The 24,406-nt window shown below is 25.6% G+C and overlaps 2 protein-coding genes across 7 annotated transcripts in view; one reads left to right on the top strand and one right to left on the bottom strand.

Annotated features, from left to right (window-relative positions):
* The window catches only part of LOC127290510 (retinal homeobox protein Rx2-like), a 390,969-nt gene that overhangs the window by 180,809 nt on the left and 185,754 nt on the right, over nt 1–24,406 (top strand). Inside the window, exon 10 of the mRNA XM_051319130.1 lies at nt 6,018–6,057. The gene's annotated coding sequence lies outside the window, so the exon portion shown is untranslated. The remainder of the gene's footprint in view (nt 1–6,017; nt 6,058–24,406) is intronic.
* Nucleotides 1–24,406, bottom strand: part of LOC127290499 (protein madd-4) — a 151,496-nt gene that overhangs the window by 122,091 nt on the left and 4,999 nt on the right. The window lies entirely within an intron of this gene.

Below are 24,406 nucleotides of genomic sequence, written 5' to 3'. Positions count from 1 at the left end.
AAAGTAGAAAAATCCGATTTAGTAAGACTTGTCATTGATATTATTCAATTTTTTTTCTAGTAGAAAATCCCGAATTAGTCAGACATTCTCTCTAAATCTGAATTAGTAAAAATGTTTACTAATTTAAATTAGTGACTCACTTTTTGCTTTAGAATTAGTTAAATGTTACTAATTGTTAGTAAAAGTTACTAATAATTAGTGAAATTTTACTAATTGAGAATCAAAAAGTGAGTCACTAATTCAAATTAGTAAACTTTTTTACTAATTCAGATTTAGAGAGTTGGAATTTATTTTTACAACCAAATATAGAAAAATTTAATTTGATTATATACATTTGGTTAGACATTGAATATGTTCTTGTCATTGATTTTAAACTTTTTTTGTTCTCAGTGGAAAATCCCGTTATAGTCAGACATATTGGATAAATGTATTTTTCCAACCAAGTAGAAAAATTCAATTTGATTATAAATTTCAACAGAATTTAATAAAATTAAAAGTGAACTCAATTTTTTATCTACCAATTAGTGCAATTTTTTTTTTTACAACAGTAGAAAAAACCAAATTTAGTCAGACATTGTCAATAGAAAAATTTCGACTAGTAGACAAAAAAAAATAAAAGAAAAAAAGAAGAAAGAAAAATAAATAGAAAAGAATGAAAACGATGAAAAAAAAGAAAAGTAAAAGAAGAATAAAATGAAAAGTAAATGAATGAGAAAAAGTAAGAAATTTTCTAAATTAATTTATATCTCCATATAATCTTGTTAATTCACTTTGTAAAACAACCATTTTGCACTTGGAGAATTCCCATAACTGTGAAAATAATATAAGTATAGTTTTCCAAGTTCCAAAAATTTTCAAAACTTGCGCTCAAGTTTTTTCGTCTTCTTCTTCTTCTTCTTCTTCTTTTGAAGTGAATTGCTTTTCCCCAAAGTTTGGGAGGGAAAAAGTATTTTGCCCAAGGCACTTGATCCTCTTCATTAGTGATAAAGGGATTCTCGGTCTCAATGCGGATGAAAAGTCTTCGACACATTCGTACTTGAGGGTTACACAGTTACCACAATGTAAGTATGAGTGTTATCGATTGGCCTACATAAGCTTTCTCTTGCGTTAACCCGATGGTCCTCTCTTCTTACTTTTCTCTCTTCTTTCTGATTCTCTTTTTTCTCTATCTTTTTCTCTTATTTTTCTCTTTTTTTTCTCTTTCTGTTTCTTTTTCTCTTTTTTAAATCTTTTTTTTTCTCCTTCTCTCTTTCTCTCTCTCTCCCCCTTTCCTATTAAATCTTCTTGACTAAACTTTATTACGAATCTTATTATTAAAGTGACTTATAAAACATTTCGAAAATAATCCTTTTTATATATAAAATAAAATTCGTTTTTTTTTTTGCCTCGGTCCATTTGCCAACCATTTTCATCCAATCTCTTTCAATTAAATTTTCTCTTGTCTTCTTTGACCTTCGTTTGTAAATGGATTACAGGACACACACACACACACAAACAATCTCGTGTGACACTAAAAGTGAGATGTGTCCCTACAGTTGGTATGCCTGCTTGCCGCTGATTACACACGCTTGGTTTACACCCTCGTCTGACACTAATTAAATGCCGTTAATAAAGCGAGGTCATTATTTTGCGAACGGCTTAAGTTTGAGATTTTACATGCGGAAGTCAGAGAAGAGAGAGAGAAAGAGAGGGGGGGTTGAGGCGGATCTCTAAAATATTCTCACGTATTTTGGAAATATTCATATCCAACACTTTTGCATTGTTTAAAATTGGGTAACAAAAACATGAAAAAACAAATTTATTCTTAAATTAAGAATATCTTTGTTATAACTATTTTTTTATATTAGAGAAATTTTTATTTTTGATCTATTATTCTTAAAATAAGTATTTATTTTCCTAGGAAATTTTTGTAGTATTTATATTCTAAATATTAGAATATTCTTGGTAAATATTCTAAAATTTAGAATATTCGCAGTAAATATTCTAAAGTTAAGAATATCATAAGTGTATATGTTTTAACCTAGTAGTTATTCTAAATTTTAGAATATTCGTAGTAAATATTCTAAATTTTAGAATATTCCTAGTAGATATTCTAAATTAAGAAATATTCCTAGTTGATATTCTAAATTTTAGAATATTCATAGTTATTTTTATTTATTTATTTTGGTGTATGTTTTAAACTAAAAAACATTTGTAGTAATTATTCTAAACTTAAGAATATTCCTATTAGTATTCTAAATTTTAGAATATTCGTAGTAAATATTCTAAATTTTAGAATACTCGCAGTAAATATATATATATGTTCTAAATTTAGGAATATTCTTAGTAAATATTCTAAATTTAAGAATATTCCTAGTAGTTATTTTAAATTTTAGAATATTTGTAGTAAATATTCTAAATTTTAGAATAATCGCAGTAAATGTAAATATATATATATATATATATATATATATATATATATATATATATGTTCTAAATTTAGGAATATTCTTAGTAAATATACTAAATTTAAGAATATTCCTAGTAGATATTCTAAATTTAGAAATATTCCTAGTTGATATTCTAAATTTTAGAATATTCGTAGTAAATATTCTAAATTTTAGAATAATCGCAATAAATATATATATATATATATGTTATAAATTTAGAAATATTCTTAGTATATATACTAAATTTAAGAATATTCCTAGTAGATATTCTAAATTTAGAAATATTCCTAGTTGATATTCTAAATTTTAGAATATTCATAGTTATTTTTATTTATTTTGGTGTATATTTTAAATTAAAGAACATTTGTAGTAATTATTCTAAATTTAATAAATATTCGTAGAAAATATTCTAAATTTAAGAATTTTCGTAGTATATATTCTAAATTTGAGAATATTCGAAGTAATAGTAAAGTAATGAAAATTTGTAGTATATATTCTAAATTAAAGAATATTTGTAGTATATATACTACATTTAAGAATATTTATACTATTTATTCTAAATTTAAGGATATTATTGGTTTATATCTGCAAAAATTAAAAATATTCCTAGCTAAATATTCTAAATTTAAAAATATTCCTAGATAAATATTCTAAATTTAAAAATATTCCTAGCTAAATATTCTAAATTTAAAAATATTCCTAGATAAATATTCTAAATTTAAAAATATTCCTAGCTAAATATTCTAAATTTAAAAATATTCCTAGCTAAATATTCTAAACTTAAGAATATTCTTAAGAGTATATTCTCACCTTAAGAATATTCTAATTCGACTATAAAATCCATATGTGTTTTATTCTCAATAAAATATATTCTTCAAATAAGAATCAATTTTTCAATATTAATTATTCTTCTCAAAATATTAAACTTGAATATTTTTCTTCTTTTCGAAAATTGACTCCTCTTACTTTAAGAATAATTCAACTTTAAAGAGCAATATTCTTCCTTTCAGAGAATATAGGCTTAAAAAATCATCCTCTTAATTTAAAATTAATTGTATATTTTCCTATGACAAAATAAAATTGAATGACATTTAAATATTTAAAAAAAAATCGAAAAAATAAAATTGCAAATTTTTGCACGATGATTGTGTGCGAAAACGATGAGAGAGAGAGAGAGAGAGAGGGGGGGGTGGTAATTCAAGATGTAGGTGTGATAACGAACTAATACGGGTTACCGTGTAATCTGCATAATAATACTGGCGTTATTGGCCCGAGGATTTCTCTTCGGCTGCATACAGATTCAAAATTACTGAGATACGCCAAGTGACGCGGCACGCGTAACGATAAGGGGGGGGAGGAGGGTGGTTTGATGCGAATTTCGACTGCAGTTGTCTCTCATTTCATGTTCAATATATATATATAAAAGAAAATTGTCATGTGTGTCATAAAAAATTTTTACCTTCATTTTTACTTTGAAAAAAAAATATTTAAAAATTTCCACATTTGGAAAATACTCTCTAAATTTGAATCAGCGGAATCTCGCTGATTCTCAGCTATAAGTATACCACTGATTCCAATCAGCTTATATGCACTGATGAATTAGTGGAATTTCACTGATTTTTCAGCGTATATCCGCTGATTGGTACCAGTGGTATACTTATCGCTGATTCAAATTTAGAGAGTATCGATTTTTAAATTGAAATTGAAAATTTTTATTTTTCAATAAATTTGAAATGTGAGGAAAAATTCTTTTTTTTATAATTTTTTTTTTTACTACAATATTTAATAAATATATTACCACAGGAAATTATAAATATTTTAATTGCAATTAAACGTTTATTATATGAATATTTAATATGAGGAAAGTAGTTTTTTTTTTTAAATCGAAATCAAATATATTTGATTCCGATATAAAAAAAAGTACTTTCGCGTTCATTTTAATAGTCGATTAAAAAATTTTATAGATACTTTTAACTTTAATTTAATTTTTTTTTTTTTTTATTAAAGATATCTAGTACAAGTATCATAAAGCTTTTAAGCTCTTAGGATTCTTTATCTTAGTATATCGGATTAAAAGTATAAAAAAGAAATATTGATATTGGAATTATTTATATTAAAATTTATTAAAATATTGAAAACCACGATGAAAATTTTAATCGAATTTTGATAATTTAAATTTGAAGAAAATTTCTATTGAAAAAAAGGAAAATATAATTTTTTCACCAATAAGAAAAATATTATAGAATAAAATTTTTTTTTTTAACTTTTTCTCTGCAAATTGTAAACTACATATGAGATATGATTCAAATTAAAGGTGCACTATTTTAAGTGCAAAGAACGTTTTATGTAAAATGTACATTGCATAATTTACGAATATCTTGAAAACGTGATTTACATAATTACAAACTCGAAATTAGTATAATTTTAGTTAGCATTATAATAAAATTTATAAAAATTATAATAAATTAGCCATTTTTTTTTTTTTTTGCAAATTAATGTAAATATTAATATTATATGTATGAGGAATGTAAGATTTGAATTTCGAATATTAATTGCCATTTATGTACATCTAGATTTCGTATTATATCGATTCTGCGCTTATCCCTCCACCTAGTTAATGACGTAATTGCTATCATGGTTCTATTTCCATTAGTTAAATTTGTACACTGCGTCATATAAAAATGATGATTTTCTTCAAATGTTTAATTCTAAAAATTTTAATAGTCCAAAGAAACATTTTTTTTTAATTAAATATATTTTTTTTAAAAAAAAAAACTCCAAAAATGGACCAACTTTGATTATTAAAGAAAATATTGTTAGTAACTTAAAATTTCTTTTTTAAACTTTAAATTAAAATCATTTTTAATTTTAGTGTATTATTATTTATTATATACACGATATCAAATAGTTATAATAATAATAATAATAATAATAATAATAATAATAATAATAATAATGATAAATAAAATATAATTTTTTTATTGTAAATTTTTTTTGTAACTAATTATTGTGTATTTTCGTTGTTTTTTGAAAAGAGGCATTTATAGAAATTTTGTATTCCACGTGTAACTGGGGAAAACTGTTATAATGGTATACTCATCCCTTGTGGGTGGAATGGTTTAGGAAGGAAGGAATTACATGGGATTGCTTCGTTCAACTGATCCGAAAGTCTTCTCGCGCGACCTCATCCTAACATCTTGTTACGTCACGTAAATTTCACATTCTCACTTAGAAAATTCGAATCACGATTCCAAATCTCATGATCTAATTTCCGAACTAAATCATTGACGTAATTGTACGTATATATGTATAATTTTTATTATCTTACTCTTGAAAAATAACTATGAAACTAAAATTTTTATCTATTTTCTCTTTAAAAAAAAAAAAAAAAAAAAAAAAAAAAAATGACGCAGAAATGTTAAGATTACTTTTTATTAAAATTTATTTTACTCTTTTTTTGAGATAAAAGATTTTTAGATAAAAATAATAGGATATTATTACTTGAAAAATATTTTTAATTTATTGATAAAGGAATATAAAATTATTTTTGTAACTAAATTATTTTTTCTTTTTTTTTTTTTTTTGCAGAGAGCAACAACAAAAATGCAAAAGGATCAACTAATCTTTGGTAAGTTTTTTTTTTTAATATCTTATTTTAAATTTATCCTGTAATTAAAATTTTTTTCGTTGACGTTTATTTAAATGAACTGTAGAATATTTTTCGGTTTAAAAATCCTTCCGTTGCATAAATGACATTTTAATTTCGCTGTTATTTTGTTTTTCATTTTTTAATTTAACTATATATATAGATACAACAACGGAAATAGAATAAATGGAAAAATATTCTGATTGGATGCAATTGTTGAAAAAATAATGAAACAGATTTTTTGTTTCACGCTAAAGAAATAAAATTTAAAATTATTTATATAATTTACAATTAATTATAAATTTGTAACACACGAATAATTTTTTTTTTTTTTTTTTGAGAAAGTTGAATTTTTTGGAAATATAATAATTTTTTGTCGACCCGAGGGGAAATTTATGATCGAAACAGAAATGAATCTCGAAATAGGGTGAAGAGAATTAATGATATCATTTGGAAGTAGTCTTATTTCGAACAAGTACTTCCGTCAGTTGGGTTCCTCTGGCCGGAAATGACGCCAGCGACTTTTCTAACGAATCAGAAAAATACTGCTGACTTTTTCGTATATATCTGTGTTAGTATGTGTTTCCCTCGTATGCGATCAGCATTTCCTCTCACATCATGATTTGTCTCACTTTTTTTTTTTTTTTTTTTCTTATATACTTCCAAAAGTCTCATCATTATCATATATATATATATATAATCGATTTTAATGAAATCAAAACATACTTTTTACCACAAAAATAATAATATCTTTTTTCCTAATAGTATTTTTTTCCAATTTCAAATTTCGTTTTTTTTCTATTTGAAAGAAAAATTTATTTATAGCCTTACAAAAAGAGTAAAATAAAAAATAAAATTGAATGGTTGAAAAACGCTTTTTGAAAAAAAAAAAAAATTTTTTGAAAGTGAGTTGATAAAAAATTATTTCAATAAAAAGAGGGGGGAAAAAAAAATAAAAATAATGTGAAGTCATCATTGCCTTATAATGAACTGATTTCATTTGTTCGTATATATTTATATATAGGAATAGAAGCAACCGATGCTTCGGACACAAATCGTCCTCTAAACTAGTGGGAGAATACAAAAGCATCCACGTTGTTCGGATGTCAATTTACCCTTCGTACAATGCTTCAATCAGAACGCAAACAACGGCATAACTATAGTTGCCAGGTCAAACTGAAATGCATTTTACATCGTGTATTCTGTCCACCCCCCCCTCTACCCTCCCCCCTTGAACATAGTATAAACACATACGCGTAAATTTACAATTCTCGAGTATCTAATAACAATAAATAAATTTTAATTTAATGCATTTTAAAATGATATTTTTTTTTATTTTTTACGTCAAAAAAATTTTATAAACAAATTTTTGAAAATTTACAATTATTATTTTCATTCAATTTATCATTTGTAATTTGTTTAGAGAAATTGTTTTCTTGTTTAATGAAAAAAAAATTGTTTAAATAAATTATATTTGTTTAAACAATTATTATTATTACAATAAACAATAAATTAAACAATAAAAATTTATTCGTTGTTAATTATTAATTATTACTTAATAATTATTCATTGCAAATAAAATTTTTAATTATTGTAATTAATTAATAAACTCTTCTCTTCAATAAATAATTTTTTATCATATATTTAACATAAAATTTTATTTAAATAAATTCTATTTGTTTAAACAATTATTAATATAATAAACAATAAATTAAACAAACAATAATTACTATTTTATTTAAATAAATTCCAATTTATTTAAACTATTATTATTATTATTATTATTATTATTATAAACAATTATTAATTGTCACTTAATAATTGTTTATTCAAAATAAAATTGTTAATTTATTGTAATTAATTGATCAAGCATATCTTAAATAAATAATTTTTTATCATGTATTTAAAAAAAAATTTTGTTTGTTTAAATTTAAATTCTATTTTTTTAAACAATTATTGTAATTAAAATAAACAGTAAACAATTATTAATATAATAAACAATAAATTAAACAATAAACAATAATTACTATTTTATTTAAATAAATTCCAATTTATTTAAACTATTATTATTATTATTATTATTACAATAAACAATTATTAATTGTTACTTAATAATTGTTTATTAAAAATAAAATTGTTAATTTATTGTAATTAATTGATCAAGCATATCTTAAATAAATAATTTTTTATCAAGTATTTAAAAAAAAAATTTTATTTGTTTAAATTTAAATTCTATTTGTTTAAACCATTATTGTAATTTAAATAAACAGTAAACAATTATTAATTAATAATTGTTAATTAATAATTGTTGAATAATAATTGTCAATTAATAATCGTTAATTAATTGTGATTAATAAATAAACCAATTTTTTATATTTATTTTTTTATTGTTAAATTATAATTGTCAATTAACAATTTTTTTTTTATTTTTTAAAGAATTGATTACAAAAAGAAAAAACGATTTCTCTGAACAAATTCCAGGTTAAATAAATAATAAACAATAAACAATTGTTTAAACAAATAAACTCTTTTTATTAAATTCTGATCTATCTAGAAAGTAATAATTTTAATGCATGAATATTAATTATAAAAAAAAAATTGTGTAAATAAATTTAATTTATTTAAACAATTTTTTTTATAGTAGTTACTTTTTTAAATAAATCGTAAATTTATAAATATTAAAAAAATTATTAAAATAAAATTACTTTTATCAAAATGATAAAATAATAAAAAAAATAAAATGTGTAAATTTAAAAATAGAATGTTTAAAAAAACAAAAATTAAACATTAATATATGACTGAGTGGAATTTTTGAAAAGTCAATCGAAAGCGGATAAATTGTGAAAATCTTGAAATTCAAGTGGCTCAATCATGAAAGCGAGTACACGTAAAAGAACGACGGGGTAATTTATTGTTGAGGAAACGATCGACAAGCGTTGAACACTGCTCAGAACAAGGGAAAATATATATACTCTTTCCTCTTTTCTTCTGTCCCCAGCGATTAAGGTAACGGACTGACAATACTTTTTCAACTCCGCTATATAAAAAAAAGACTCGACTTGCACTGGGGACAATTTAACATTTGAGAAAGAGAGATTCAATACAAAGCAATAATAATAATAATAATAATGTTGTTCTTAAATTTTTTATTTCACTCAGCAAAAAAAAAAAATTAAAATTATTTAAATTCCATTCACTTTGAATTATTTTGTAAATTAAAAATTTATTTTTTTTTATTTGAAATTTAAGTAGTAAAAGTAAATTTTGCTGAGACTGGTGCAATAAATTTTCATGCGGTGAAAAAAAAATTGTTTTTCCAAATTTTTTTTTTCTATTATTGTGTAGATTTTTTTTTTTATTGAAGTGAAAAAAAAGAATACAGATAAAAAGAACATATTCTTTTATCTATTCTTCTATCTGTATTTTTGCCTCCTCTTTCAGACTTGATATGCCCTCTGACCTGACCTCTTATCCATCAATGAGAATAGAAACTTGTAGATATAGCGAAAATGAATGCTTTTCTGGTTAGTTTGAAACTGTCTGAACAATAGTCCTCGGGGAAAAGTAATGGATGAGCCAATGAATGCTTCCGTTATTGCTTCTAGGATATCTCAAATACTTGGATTGATGCCAATTTTACATTAAAAAAAAAAAAAAAAAATTGCATTTCATTAATTAATATATTTTTTTATAAGTAACGCGTATGTCTTATATACTTTTTCTTTTTTTTTCAAAAAAATTCTAAAAGAAGCAAAAGTAAATCATTTCGATTCTCCTTTCTTTTATCATTTTAGATTTTTATTACTTTTAATTATTATTTTTTAATTTATTTTTTATTTTCAAGTAGGTGTTAGAATATTAGAAATAAAATTACAATAAATCTAGAGTAAAAAAAAAGTAAAATTAAATTTATGATTTAATGCTTAGCTCAAAGGTAAATTAATTATTATTTCTCTTTCTTTTGTTCCATCAATTGAATCAGAAAATAGAAACCAACATCAAAAGGAAATTCGATCAGTATTTTAAATTAAAATCAAAATGGTGTTATTTATCAAAAACATTTCATTTGGAATGGAATGCAATTTAATTTGCTAATGTTAATTTATTTACACTCTCATCGTTAAAGTACATCGATTTGAATTAATTCAGAATTTCAGCTGATCGAAACTATTTAATAATATATTAAAAATTTAATATTTTTGAGCAAAACTAAATAAATACAATTTTTTAACATACTTTGGGGTGGACATTTAAAAAAAAACTTAAATATTAAATAAACAAATAAATATTTACTTCTTTAAATTTAGTTGAATATACAATTAAAAAATAATTTATATAAAATATAGAAAAATAAAATAGAGGGAAAATAAAATTTAATTTGTCTGATGATCTAAATTTTTTTACATAATGAATCCCTGAGTTTTTATTTTAAAATACTATTTGTTGATAGAAATATCCGAGTCGAAATTATTTTATTTTTTTAAATTCATTTTTCATCAGAGAGTGCAAAATAAATTTTTTTTTATTTCCTCCACTTTGAATAATTAATTTAATTAAATTTTTTTTACTTTTATATCATTATTATTTTGAATGATATTATTTTCTATATAAAAATTATATATTTATAAATGAAAAATATTTTATTTCTTACAAATAATGCAAGTGGTTTTTTTTTTTTAATGTATAATTGAAATTAATGTTTTTGCAACACAAATTTCCATTATTTTCTTTATTAGCAAAATATGTGGAATATTTTTTTTTTTCTTCGCATATATAGAAAATGTGCGCGAAGGCATCGCGTGAAAATATTCGAAGCATGTTTTAGCAATTGTAAGCAAAACTGAGAGCTCATGTTTGGAACGTTAAGGTTCTGTACCTAATACACGTTCATCTAAGTGCTTTGTCAACACGAACAAGATCTTACACGTCTCCAACTCAATTTCTGAAATTAGATCAATTTGCGATACAAAATAATTATTCAAACTGTTATTTAAAAAAAAAAAAAAAAACTAATAATAAAAAGGTTATTTATTTTATTTAATAAATTATTATTAAATAACATAACTAAATTTTTGTTTCTACGCTCTTGTGACAGCTGGAAGAAAAAATAATACTTCTTTTAGTTTTAATATTGCTAATTTATAATTTGTTTATAATAATTGTTTATAACAATTGTTTAAAAAAATGTTATTTATTGATAACATTAAAAAAAGCTGGAGACAGAAAAAAGAACAATTTTTACTTTTTATTACTGCTAATTATTATTAACAATAATAATTAATAATTTTAAAAATTATTAATAATAATAATTAATAGTTTTAATAATTATTAATAATAATTATTATTTTTCATATAATTAATAAGAAATATTATTTAATATTTAAAATAAAAAAATAGTAATATTTATTGTTATAAATTTTTATAAATTTTTATAAATTATTATAAACAAATTGTAAATTAGCAATAATGAAAGGTAAAAATTTTCTTTCTTTTTACTTCGGACTTTTTTTCAATGTTATTAATAAATATATTAAAGCTAAATTATATCGTTCAACTTTTTTTTTCAACTATTTTATAAACAATTTTGATAAACAATTGACTATAAACAAATTATGAATTAGGAGAATTAAAAAGTAAAAATTTATTTTTAATAAATATAATATTAAAGCTAAAGTTTATCGTCCAATATATTCTTTAACTATTTTATAAACAATTATTATAAATAAATATAGCAATATTAAAAAGTAAAATCGTATTACTTTTTTTTCCATCGGTAGCAAGAGAACCTGAAAATTTGGCACTAAAATAAAAAACGAAAATTAAAATTATCTAAATTATGTTTTAAATAATTTTATAAAAAAATACAAAATAAAATAAATTTTAGAAAATTTAAAAAAAAAGAAAAATTTGGAAAAAAATATAGCGAATTCACGAAAAGTGTTTTGTTTCAATTAATTAAGGTAATAAAAAAAATATAAAAAAATAAAAAAAAAATGACAAGCACAAAATTGGAAAAAAATTATTGAAAAGGGCAAATTGTTCTCACAATGAATGTATTCAACCATCAGAACTAACAGCGTGAATATTCGTTTAATAGGATTTTCTTCCATATGTGTGATTGAAAAAGCGGTTCTCGTTTGGGATAAATAAATGAATTTGGTGATCAATGAATGTCGACTACAGGTCAAAAAGCAAAGAGTCCTCTTCTCATTCGATATTCCAACTTGTATAACTGTGCGCATGATACGGTCTAATAAAATCGATTTCTCTGTTTATTTTCATCCCAGCGCATGAAAATGTTTTCATTTGGAAGTTTCGTTCCAAACTTGCCCACTCTCATTCTCTCTCTCTCTCTCTCTCTCTCTCTCTCTCTCTCTCTCTCTCTCTCTCTCTATCTCTCTTGTATCTCGCGCGGCAATACTGCTTCACTTCCAATTTTATATTCACGACATTTCTCCCACACTATTATTTAATATGGAGAAACCATCGGTCGTTATTCCATTTCAAAAAAAAAAAAAGACCGTGTTGTTTATACAATTTTACCTTCACATATACAGATACCGTTTCGATATAACGAACGAGTAAACTTTTTCAGTCGGACGTTATGCCAGTTAAAAACAAAATGCAAAATCGTCCAGAACCACAGCGCACGGGCACTAAAAATGTAAAAGGTATTTCCTTGTTTAAGCGAATACTAAATGAATATATACTCAATTTGAACGAAAAAATAATAAAAAAAAAAATTATGTACACGAAAACAAAATTGAAGTTAATTTTTTATTATTTTAAAATAGAAAAAATTTTTGAAAAAAAAAGAACTCCCAATTTAAATGAAAAATTTATTTTTTGAAAGAAAAATGTCGAAATTCTATTTTTAAAAATACATTCTTTTTTTTACTCCTCAGCTTTCTGGAAATATTACACTTTGAATTCTTAGTGACATTTCTCGTCACACCACCCACAATTTTTGAAGGTGTGTAAAATTTCAAACATCTCAGGTAAAAAATTAAACTCTCATCGAGCGAAATGCCTGCGGCTCTTGTTTTCCAGTCTTTTAAGCACGAGGTGTGCAAGCAAGCGTGTGTAAAGTTTTGTCAACTGAGGACTTTCCATCAGTGAAAAACTAATTTTTTTTTTTTTTTTTTTTTTCTAAATTGACATTTTCAGAGAAAGACAAATTTTCTACATTTATATAGAAAATAACTCGAAGCTTTTTTCAAAAATCAATCTCTTATGTTCCACGTGTCTTTTTTTAAAAAAAAAGAAAATCGTTTACGAAAAAAAAACCGTTTTAAAAAATACAACAGAGAAAAATACCAAAAGTACTAAATATTTCAATTCAAGTTATTCTCATATTTCTTTTTTGACCCCATTTCAAAATTCAAAATATATTCAATCTTGTTTTAAATTTCATTTCATAATTAAAGCTACGTAGAAAATTTAATTTAAATTAAAACACTGTACAGAATCTCTTATAATAAATTTATATATTTATAAACCTCGTTTGAGATAATATTGATACTATACGAAAGGATTTTATAATTGAATAAAAATTAATTATATATATATAAATTGAATATAAGTATATAAAATATAATTATAGGGCCTATTTTTTTGCTGCCACGCTCATTAATATGAAGCAGCGAATAAGTTTGCTGTGGGCTTTAAATTCTCGTTTTTTTCTTTTTACAAGTCACAACAAAACTTTTTTGTAGCTCTATCAACCGTTGCTATAACAACTGTTTCCATAGCAACCTTTTCATTGATAACCGTTACCATAACAACTGTTTCCATATAGCAACCGTTTCCATGATAACCGATACCATAGCAACCATTTCCATAACAACCGTTACCGTGGAAACCGTTTTCATGATATCCGTTACCATAGCAACCGTTTCCATGATAACCGTTACCATAGCAACCATTTCCATGACAACCGTTACCGTAGCAACCGTTTCCATGACAACCGTTTCCGTGATATCCCTTTCCATAGCAACCGTTTCCATGATAACCGTTACCATAGCAATTGTTTTCATAGCAACCATTTCCATGTCAACCGTTACCATAGCAACCATTTCCATACAGCAACTGTTTTCTTATAGCAACCGTTTCCATGATAACCGTTACCATAGCAACTATTTCCATATAGCAACCGTTTCCATCATAACCGTTACCATAGCAACCGTTTCCATGATATCCGTTACCATAGCAACTATTTCCATACAGCAACTGTTTTCATATAGCAATCATTTCCATGATATCCGTTACCATAGCAACTGTTTCCATATAGCAACCGTTTCCATGATATCCGTTACCATAGAAACTGTTTCCATATAGCAACCATTTCCATAACAACCGTTACCTGTAGAAACCGTTTCCATGATATCCGTTACCATAGCAACCGTTTCCATGATAACCGTTACTATAGCAACCATTTCCATGACAACCGTTACCGTAGCAACCCTTTCCATGACAACCGTTTCCGTGATATCCCTTTCCATAGCAACCGTTTCCATGATAACCGTTACCATAACAATTGTTTTCATAGCAACCATTTCCATGTCAACCGTTACCATAGCAACCATTTCCATACAGCAACTGTTTTCTTATAGCAACCGTTTCCATAGCAACTATTTCCATATAGCAACCGTTTCCATGATATCCGTTACCATAGCAACTGTTTCCATATAGCAACCGTTTCCATTATAACCGTTACCATAGCAACTGAAACCATAGCAACCATTTCCATGACAACCGTTACCGTAGCAACCGTTACCATAGCAACCGAGACCATAGCAACCGTTTCCATAGTAACCGTTACCTTAGCAACCCTCTCAATATCAACGGTTACCATGACAACCGTTGTTAAGGATTTTTTTTCCTCAGCAACGGCCACGAAACCCTGCGTTTTTTATTATTTTAATTTTCTATTTCACTTTATTTGTAATTATTTTGATTTTAATAATATTTAAATTCCCTGATGTGAAAAAATCATTTTATTTTTATTTATTTTATTACGAAACTTTAGTGAAATTTTTATTATATAATTTCTCATTGTTTTTATTTATTAATCAATTTTAATAATTTACACGAACGTTAAAATTTTTCATTAATATAAAAATATTATTCTGAAACAAAATTTTACATTTGTAATAATTACAATTTCTTGAAAAATACACTTGTTACATCAAGAATGACGTAAAAAGATTTACATGTTTTGTCGACATGTATTCAGAATGTAAAATTTAGAGAGAGCCTATTGATTCGCAGAAGTATACAATATATATATATATATATATATACATAGTGAAAACACGATAAACTGTCTCGTATCTCAGAATCCCATTAAGGAGTCGCGCCTTAAGGCATTCAGTTCTTTGTTGTACGTTTCAAAATGATAAGCACTCTCGTCGTTCTTGGGAAATGTCGAAAATAAGTTATTTCAACTTTTGTGAATTTATTTCAAAAAAATATTTGATATTTGATTTTCTCCCAATATTACAATAAATAAACAAAAATAATTGTTAATTTTTTTGTTTTAATTTACATTGAATTTTCAATAGACGCTCGTCTGGGGTTATCGATCGTGGTATATGTAATGTTATATATATATAGTAAAAGGATAGAATCGTGCCAAGAACTACTTTGTTAAACGACTTTGCGACAAATTCCCATTTCGCGGGCTCCAACAAGTCGAGGCACATGTCCGGAATTACAACTCGTCTTCTAATTGTTTTGCTCCTAAGAAGCACCCCCCTAATTCGTTCGTTTATACCTCGTTGCGCGATTATATTATTACAAGTGGTGATACTTGAAAATTTGTCCGAAATTTACTTTTTTCAAACCAATATTCATTCCACGGAATATGAGAATTTAAAATGAAAATTTTCAAGGAGAAAATTAAAGTAGGAAATGCATTTTATTTTTTTTTTCATGTATTGTAAAATAATTACAAAAATTAAAATTGTTATTCTATTAAATTTTATAATTTTAATTTTTGTGATTTCTTTATATGAAATGTTTAATATTAATTTATTATTAGTTTCATTGCGTGATTTCTCAACTGAATTAAGCCTATTGCAATGAAATGAAAGTGATATGTCATTTTTCAAAAACTTTGAACAAAATGCACTTTAGTTAATAAGGAAATGAAAAACCTTTTGAATTACAAAGAAAAATTGACAATTTTTTCCACCCTTCTTGACAAAGCTACATCTCTTTTTCTATATATATATATATATATATATATATATATGTATGATCGATAGAATTTCACCCCTCAAGGCATATAAACTTCCTTCGATTTTGCGGTTATTTCATTTTAGTGCCATTCTTTTGGGATTTCATGTTACGCTCGAGTCAACAAACATAACATCTAGGTTATTCAGCTAAGACTATTTTCGTCTATCTCAATCTCGATTTCAGATATTAGATATCATTCACAAGACCCAGATAATAGTCTAATCGAACAAAATAATTCACCTTTTTTTTAATAATACAACTTTTATATACATCGAAGAGATTAGTTTTTTTACGTCTAAATGGATTTTAAAAAAAATATTAATTACAATTAAAAATAATTTTAATAGAAAACAAAAAATATAAGAGAAGCAGACGCGTGACGCCTCCCCAATGTTAATTTTACCGTTGCTAAGGAAAAAAACTGTCATGGAAACGGTTGCTATAAAAACGGTTATTAAGGAAATAGTTGCTATGGTAACGGTTGTCATGGAAACAGTTGCTATGGGTACGGTTGATATGGTAACGGTTGCTATGGAAATAGTTGCTATATTAACAGTTGCTATGGTAACGGTTGTCAAGGAAACAGTTGCTATGGAAACGGTTGCTATGGAAACAGTTGCTATGGGTGCGGTTGCTATGGAAACAGTTGCTATAGGTACGGTTGCTATGGAAATAGTTGCTGTGGTAACGGTTGCTATGGAAACAGTTGCTATGGAAACAGTTGCTATGGAAACGGTTGCTATGGAAACAGTTGCTATGGAAACGGATGCTATGGAAATGGTTGCTATGGGAACAGTTGCTATGGGTACGGTTGCTATGGAAATAGTTGCTATGGTAACGGTTGTCAAGGAAACGGTTGTCAAGAAAACAATTGCTATGGAAATAGTTGTCAAGGAAACGGTTGCTATGGAAACAGTTGCTATGGAAACGGTTGCTATGGAAATAGTTGTCAAGGAAACGGTTGCTATGGGTACGGTTGCTATGGAAATAGTTGCTATGGTAACAGTTGCTATTCTAACGGTTGTCAAGGAAACGGTTGCTATGAATACGGTTGCTATGGTAACTGTTATCATAGGAACCCAAAAATTTGGTTAATTTTCAAAATCAGAAATTATTTTCGAAAATTAGTAAATATAATGATTTTGATATTCCTAAAGAAAAAGAAAAGAACTTTAATAAAAAAAAAAAAAAAGAAAGATTATGAAAAGTAATAATATATATGGACGATACGTGAGGGGTGTAAGAAAAAAATGGTAACATCACGAAAGTAGGTTAAAAATAATTATTATGTTAGCAGGAGTCACTGATAGATCTTTGTTATATAGATATATATATATATACTTTCTGAGACTACTTGTTAAGCATGCTCAAGTTGGCGATACAAACCTAGTTGTAATTAATTAAAGCATCTAAATCGTATATCGCAAAGAAAGGGGAAATTGCTTCTAGACTTAGTTGACTGCTATACAAACTTCCTTCACGCTTGTTTGTACAATTAATCATGCATCATCATCATTGCTTTTCAAAATTAACATAATATTACAAAGTTTTTTATTTTCAATTCAATTAAGAAAATGTACTTTTGAAAAAATTTAATAATACAATAACTATATTTTAACAATAATTAATAAAATAATAATAATAATAATAATGCAAAAAAAAAGTTATTTAAAATTATAATTTAGAAATTCATTGGCAAAAAATTCTATTGCAATATTTGAATAATAAAAAACAAAAACAGGACAAATTTGCTCTCACTAGATAATAAGAAAAAAAGATAAAATTATATAAACTGAATTAGAGCATACTCGAATATATATGAACTAAACATTTAAATATAGAATTGAAAAATTAATTCAATGTTCGATGATATTATTATTATCTCTTCTTTTTCGATAGAATAAATCGAATTTATTGACAGTTGTTGTATATGTTGCCTCTTGTGCTTTATATATATATATATATATATATATATATGTATAAATAATCCTGTCTTCGATTTGAGTTTAAGCAGCATTTTACGAAGTCAGCATTCGACTTTGATTTTGTCTCATTTTACATTCCAGTCCTGACTAGGGATTCTGGTTCAACAAATCGTATATATATATATATATATATATATATATATATATATATATATGTGTGTATGTGTAGCACAGCTGGTGAAATCACGGAAATTTAAATAAATCCTATCGATTTTCTCGCGACCTTACCGGATGTATTTGATTAAAAATATTATTACCTGTTACTGTAACAAATTCAAGAATGGATTTTAGATATCAAGAAAAAAAGGAGAGAAAGAAATAATTTTTATATCTACAGGAAAATAAAATAAATTATGTACAAATGCGAACGAATGTTTGGTGAAAAAAATTTACTACAACAAAAATATTTGATACACTGAAAAAAGAGGGTTTGATATTAACAACCAAACGTTTGGTTGGTATTTAAGTAACCAAATTTTTTTTATTGAATCAACAAAATTTTGGTTGTCCCAATCAAACTTTAGTTAGAATAACAAAAATCCTTTTTTTCTAATTTTGGTTGTGTCAAACAAATTTTGATTGAGACAATTAAAATTTTGTTGATTCAACAAAAAAAATTTTGCTTGCTTAAATAACAACCAAACGTTTGGTTGTCAATACCAAACCCTTTTTTCAGTGTAGATTTGCCAAAAAAAATTACAGCGAAATAACGAAATTAAAATAATTTTTTTTTTTGTTTCATTTTTTTGTAACATCCTGTTTTTTCATTACTTTCTGTATTTTTTTTTTTTTTGTTTCTATTTTTAAAAATTAAAATTCTTTTTTTTCCCATTGTTATTTCGCTATTTTTTTTCCTCCTTTTTTTTGAATGCCTTAAAGCTACGTGTGTTTAAAACGTCCTCGACCTCTTGACCTTATTTTTTCCAACGAGAAATCGATATTTTTGAGTTAGCTTTTGTATTCAAAACCAGCGGTTTGTGAAAATTAATCTACTTTTCCATATATTGGACACATGTGTGTGTGTGTGTATTGGTTACGCGAAAAATCAGCATATATAAGTGCTCGAGTATAACTACCGCAGAATGATGACCGCACCACCACACAAGTGAATATGGGAAAATATTGAGGGGATGAAAGGGTGAGTTGAGAGACAAAGTACACCAAACTCAATTCCCACACCCATATATTTCTAGCCAGAGCATAGCGGCAGCAGCGTCGAACTGGAAGATACATCTAGATAAATGCGGCGAAACGTGCCAGCGTTTGGGAAAATGGAAAAATTTTGTCTAGTTCAGCTCAATTCAACATCGTAAGTTGGGACAATTCTTTTTTCGGCAAAACTCCAAGATTTAACGTTAACGCCCCCTCGTACTTCTTCGACATTTGACGAAAAGAAAGGATCCCAAAAAGCTTTCACAAATATAGACGCATTTATTTCTATTTTTTTGTTTTTTTTTTTTTTTGTTTCAATATTCGTTCCAGACGTCTTGTTGGTTTTAGAAATAATGTTATTTGTCGGGTATTAATTTTCACGTTTCAATTTTGGAATTTTAGTTCTTTTCTCCTGGGGGTGTTTTTCAGTTTCCATTTCCACTTTTCTAATTTCCACTCTCGCTTCTACTTTCACTATTTTAATTTCCATTTCCACTTTCATTCCCTATTCCACATTTTCCAATTTCCATTTCCACTTTTTCTAATTTTCAATCCCATTTTCATTTGCACTTTACCAATTTCCACTTCCCCTTCCATTTCCACTTCCAATTTTTCTAATTTCCAATCCCATTTTCATTTCCACTTTTCTAATTTCCTCTTCCACTTCCATATCCACTTCCACTTTTTCTAATTTTCATTTCCACTTTTTCTAATTTCCAATTCCATTTTCATTTCCACACTGTAAAAAAAAGGAGTTGAATTTCAACTCCCAAGGGGATGCTATAAAAGTCCCACCCTTTTGGAGTTGAAGCGAAGGGAGTTAATGCTTTACCAGTTAATTTTATGCCTAGGGAGTTGATTGTAAGGTGTTAATTTAATTATTAACTCCCTTTTTGAGTTGATTTTTAACTCGAAAATTTTAACTCCCAACTCCCAGTAACGTTAACTCCCTAATTTTTTTACAATGCACTTTTCTAATTTCCTCTCCCACTTCCACTTATTCTAATTTTCATTCCCATTTTCATTTCCAATTTTTCTTATTTCCTCTTTCACTTCCATTTCTACTCCCACAATTTTTTTGATATAATTTAAGATACTCAACATGAAAGAAAATTAGAAAAAGCGGAAGAAAAAGTGAAAATTGAAAAAATTGAAAGTGGAAATGAAAGCGGGAGAGGAAATTAGAAAAGTGTAAATTAAAATGGGATTGGAAATTAGAAAAAGGAGAAATAGAAATTGGAAAATTGGAAGTGAAAATGAAAATGGGATTGGAAATTAGAAAAATCGGAAGTGGAAATAAAAATTGGTATAGTGGAAATAAAATTGAGATTGGAAATTAGAAAAAGGAGAAATAGAAATTGGAAAATTGGAAGTGGAAATGGAAATTAGGAAAAATAGGAGTGGAAATTAGAAATAATTGAAATGGAAGTGGAAATTGGAAGAAGAGAAAGTATATAATAGAAGTGGGAATGGAAATTTTAAAAAGTGGAAATTGAATGAAAAAGAAGTGAAAATGGAAGTTGGAAAAACAAAAGTGGAAATAAAATTGGGAATGGAAATTTGAAAAACTGGAAAGTAGGAATCAAAATAGAATTGATTACTTTAAACCAAAAATTTCTTTGATACAAATAAATATTTATTTGATCCAAACAAACGTTTAGTTAATGTTAATAAATTTTTTTAAACTAAACATTAGACTCAATTTAGAACAGAAGGGAAGGGGGGGGGGAAATTATCGTTGGTCTCGTTTAATTAGGGAGGAGCAAAATGCATACAATAGAGGACCATTACGTTTATACTGCGAATAATTTAACTTTGGAGGAGAAGAGTTGAAGATTACAGGGTTCCTCATTGAATATTACCACACAATCAAAGCATAAACTTATTCTTCTTCGTGTTCATAGTTGTCTATAGTTTATTATAATAATACACCATATATATATATATATATATATATATATATATATATATATATACGAACGTTTGTGATTCAAATGTTCCCTTTTTATTTTTGTGTGTATAAACATGTCGCGTGACGCTGGTTTTGTTTTTTTGCCACTCGGAAATTTGCGAGTATAATTGTCCCTCCCCCCTCAACGTAAAACTTTTCAAACCACATACAAAAAAATTGTTTTTTTCTCAAACCACAGTTTTCTCTCTCTCTCTCTCTACACGCGGCAGAACACAACCCGAGTAAAATGAAAAGCATCAAGCTCATCTGATACTACCACGTATCCACTAAATCTACAGAGGATTGTCCAATCTAAAAGAAAATAAGAGAAAAGATTCTCAACGATGTAAAGAAAAATTCATGCATTTTTTTTCTTTTCTTTTTTTTTACCTTTTTCTTTTATGTTTTTGCACTTAAAAGAAAATAGATTTAGTACTGTTGGGGGAAAAAAAAAGAAAGAAAATTCTTTTGTTAGGCAATTTTGGATTAAATCAAATTTTGACTAACTTTTATTAATTTTTTTTATTATAATCAAATATAAAAAATTTTACTAATTCAAATTTTGGCGAGTAGTAATAATTTTAACTAATTGCTTGGGAAGCTAAAAGTCAAGATTTTACTAACAATTAGTCATTTTTAATTAATTCATAAAAGAGAAAAAAAAATTTCTTATCTTTAGAAACATAAAAATTATATTTATTTAAAAATTTTAAATAACAGAGTTTTTTTTTTTAAATGGATTTTGTGCATGTTAGCTAAAAATAGAAATTTTTTTAAATTAAATTCTTCAGATTGAATAAAATTCAAATGGTTAAGTACAGTGGTATATAGGTAAAAAAAAAAAAATCTGAAATCTTTATCCATAAAAAAAAAATCTTTTTTCCAAGAGTTATGTTTACCAACTAATGACTTTTGCTCTAAATCCCTCCACTTAAAATTTCTCAAATGGTCTTTTTAACTTTTTCCCGCTTGAACTGTTGTTGTTAGGGTGTCAAACGTGCTTAAGATCTCTCTTTTTGCCTTGCAGATTAATTAAAGCCCTTATATAGCAAGCGACTTAATTTACCGTCAAGGGAAATTTAATCAAGTTTCTGGTTTACACAAAAGAGGTTTTCCGCAAAAAATAATAATAATAATAATAATAAAAAGAACAAAAATTACATGTTTCGGTCAATCAGGAACATAATTTTAATTCAATTTACACTTTGGCATTCAATTTATATTCTCTCTCCCTTTTTTTTACACTGATTTCTGTTTTTAGTAATATTTTTTTTTATTATTTATTTTTAATGTTGTGATTTTTTTTTTTTTGTTAACAAATTTTTCTTTTTATCTGTTTCAGAGGTGAGTGCTAAGTTTCTTCAATTTCTGATCGAAAAGAAAAGAGGTTAAATTGCCCAAAGCTGTGAGGGTTGACAATGAGCCACAAAAAGGTAAGCGGAGTGAGAGATCCGGAAAATTGTTCAACCATAAAGCAACTAAAAAGTCAAGTCAGGTTCAATTTTTCCCCCAAGAGGTGTGAAAATTTAAGTGTCAATACGTGAAAAAATCAAAGGTAGAGATTTATTGATTTTTACCGGTAAAAAAAAAAAAAAAAAAAGAAAAATTGGTTTTCTTTATTCATATATATACAATTGGAAAAGTGAAAAAAACTTTTAAATTCAAATTATAAATAATTTTCGTTTTGGTAATATATTTTTAAAAATATTAATCAAAATTTCTTGTATGCATTTTTCTAAAAAAACATTCTTTTTTTGACTTGAATATATAAAAAAAAATGGATGTTTTGTTCGCTTAAAATTTTAACCTTTCTATTTTTTTTAAAACCTATTTTTCCTCTTAAACGAGCTTTGGGCTTTTTATAAAAGTGCGCAAAAATCTGTGTTTCACTTCAGTCACAAATGCTTTTCCGCTCGATTTTCCCATTGCCCTTCCAAGCGTTTCAAGCTTTCGGTAAAATTATTTCTCACGTCCGTCCCTCCTTTTAGTGAATTGAAATATATTTTATTTCTCGTCGTGACAAATCAAATCTTTCCCAAAGATATAAATTAAAGGCAAACAAATTTATTTTAGTTACCGTTAAATAAATGGATTATTTTATCTCTCTCTCTTTATATATATATATATATATATATATATATATATATATATATATATATATATATATATATATACAGTATAAAGATTATTAAAACTCCAAAGTAGGACACAAAAAAATCTATTAATAATTTTCATTTCAAATGGAAAATTCATATTTTTCATAATTCGTACCGTGAATTTTTTATTTCTTGAAAATTAATTTCTTTCAAATATAAAAGAAATAAATTTCTTTTTCTTTTCTTTTTTTTTTTTTGAAAATTAATTTGGGTCCATTTAGAGAAACGTTTCTTTTCTTCATTTATATTTACTGAGAAATCTTTCGAAAAAAGAATTATTGAATGTTATTTTTCTTCTCGAAAGACACATTTCTTTTGCTTTTACAAGAAAAGGCACTTTTCTAACGTTAATAATCTAGATTTACTTGTGTACTATAATAATTGCAAAAAAATTTTTCCCCCTTATTTTCTCGTTATAAATTTTATTTAAAAAAAAAAAAAAAAAAACTCGATATTCTATATATTGAAAAAGTTGATTTTTGTTTTATTTTCACGATATTCTAAATTTAATGATCTCTCCCCCCCCCCCCCCCCTCTCTCTCTCTCTCTCTCTCTCTCTCTCTCTCTCTCTCTCTCTCTCTCTCTCTCTCTCGATAATTATTTTCAAACGAAATTAATTATTTCCGTATGAACAAGTTTTTCCTTTCTTTTTTAATTTAAAATAAATGTGTAATTAAAATTTTACAATTATTTTTTTTTACATTTTTATTTAAATATCAATAAATTTTAATTAATGAATGAAAAAATTTATGAATTTTTTATGAAAAATTTCATTAATTTTTTTATTTTCTTAAACGTTGAAACAGTTTTTGATATTTTTTTAGTATTTCACCTACTATTATTAT

This window comes from Leptopilina boulardi, unplaced genomic scaffold (genome assembly GCF_019393585.1).
Source record: "Leptopilina boulardi isolate dan_hultmark-lab unplaced genomic scaffold, ZJU_Lbou_2.1 LbouV2_70, whole genome shotgun sequence".
NCBI classification, from domain to species: Eukaryota; Metazoa; Arthropoda; class Insecta; order Hymenoptera; family Figitidae; genus Leptopilina; species Leptopilina boulardi.
Note: the sequence above shows the minus strand (reverse complement) of the source record. Positions and strands in the feature narration are given on the sequence as shown.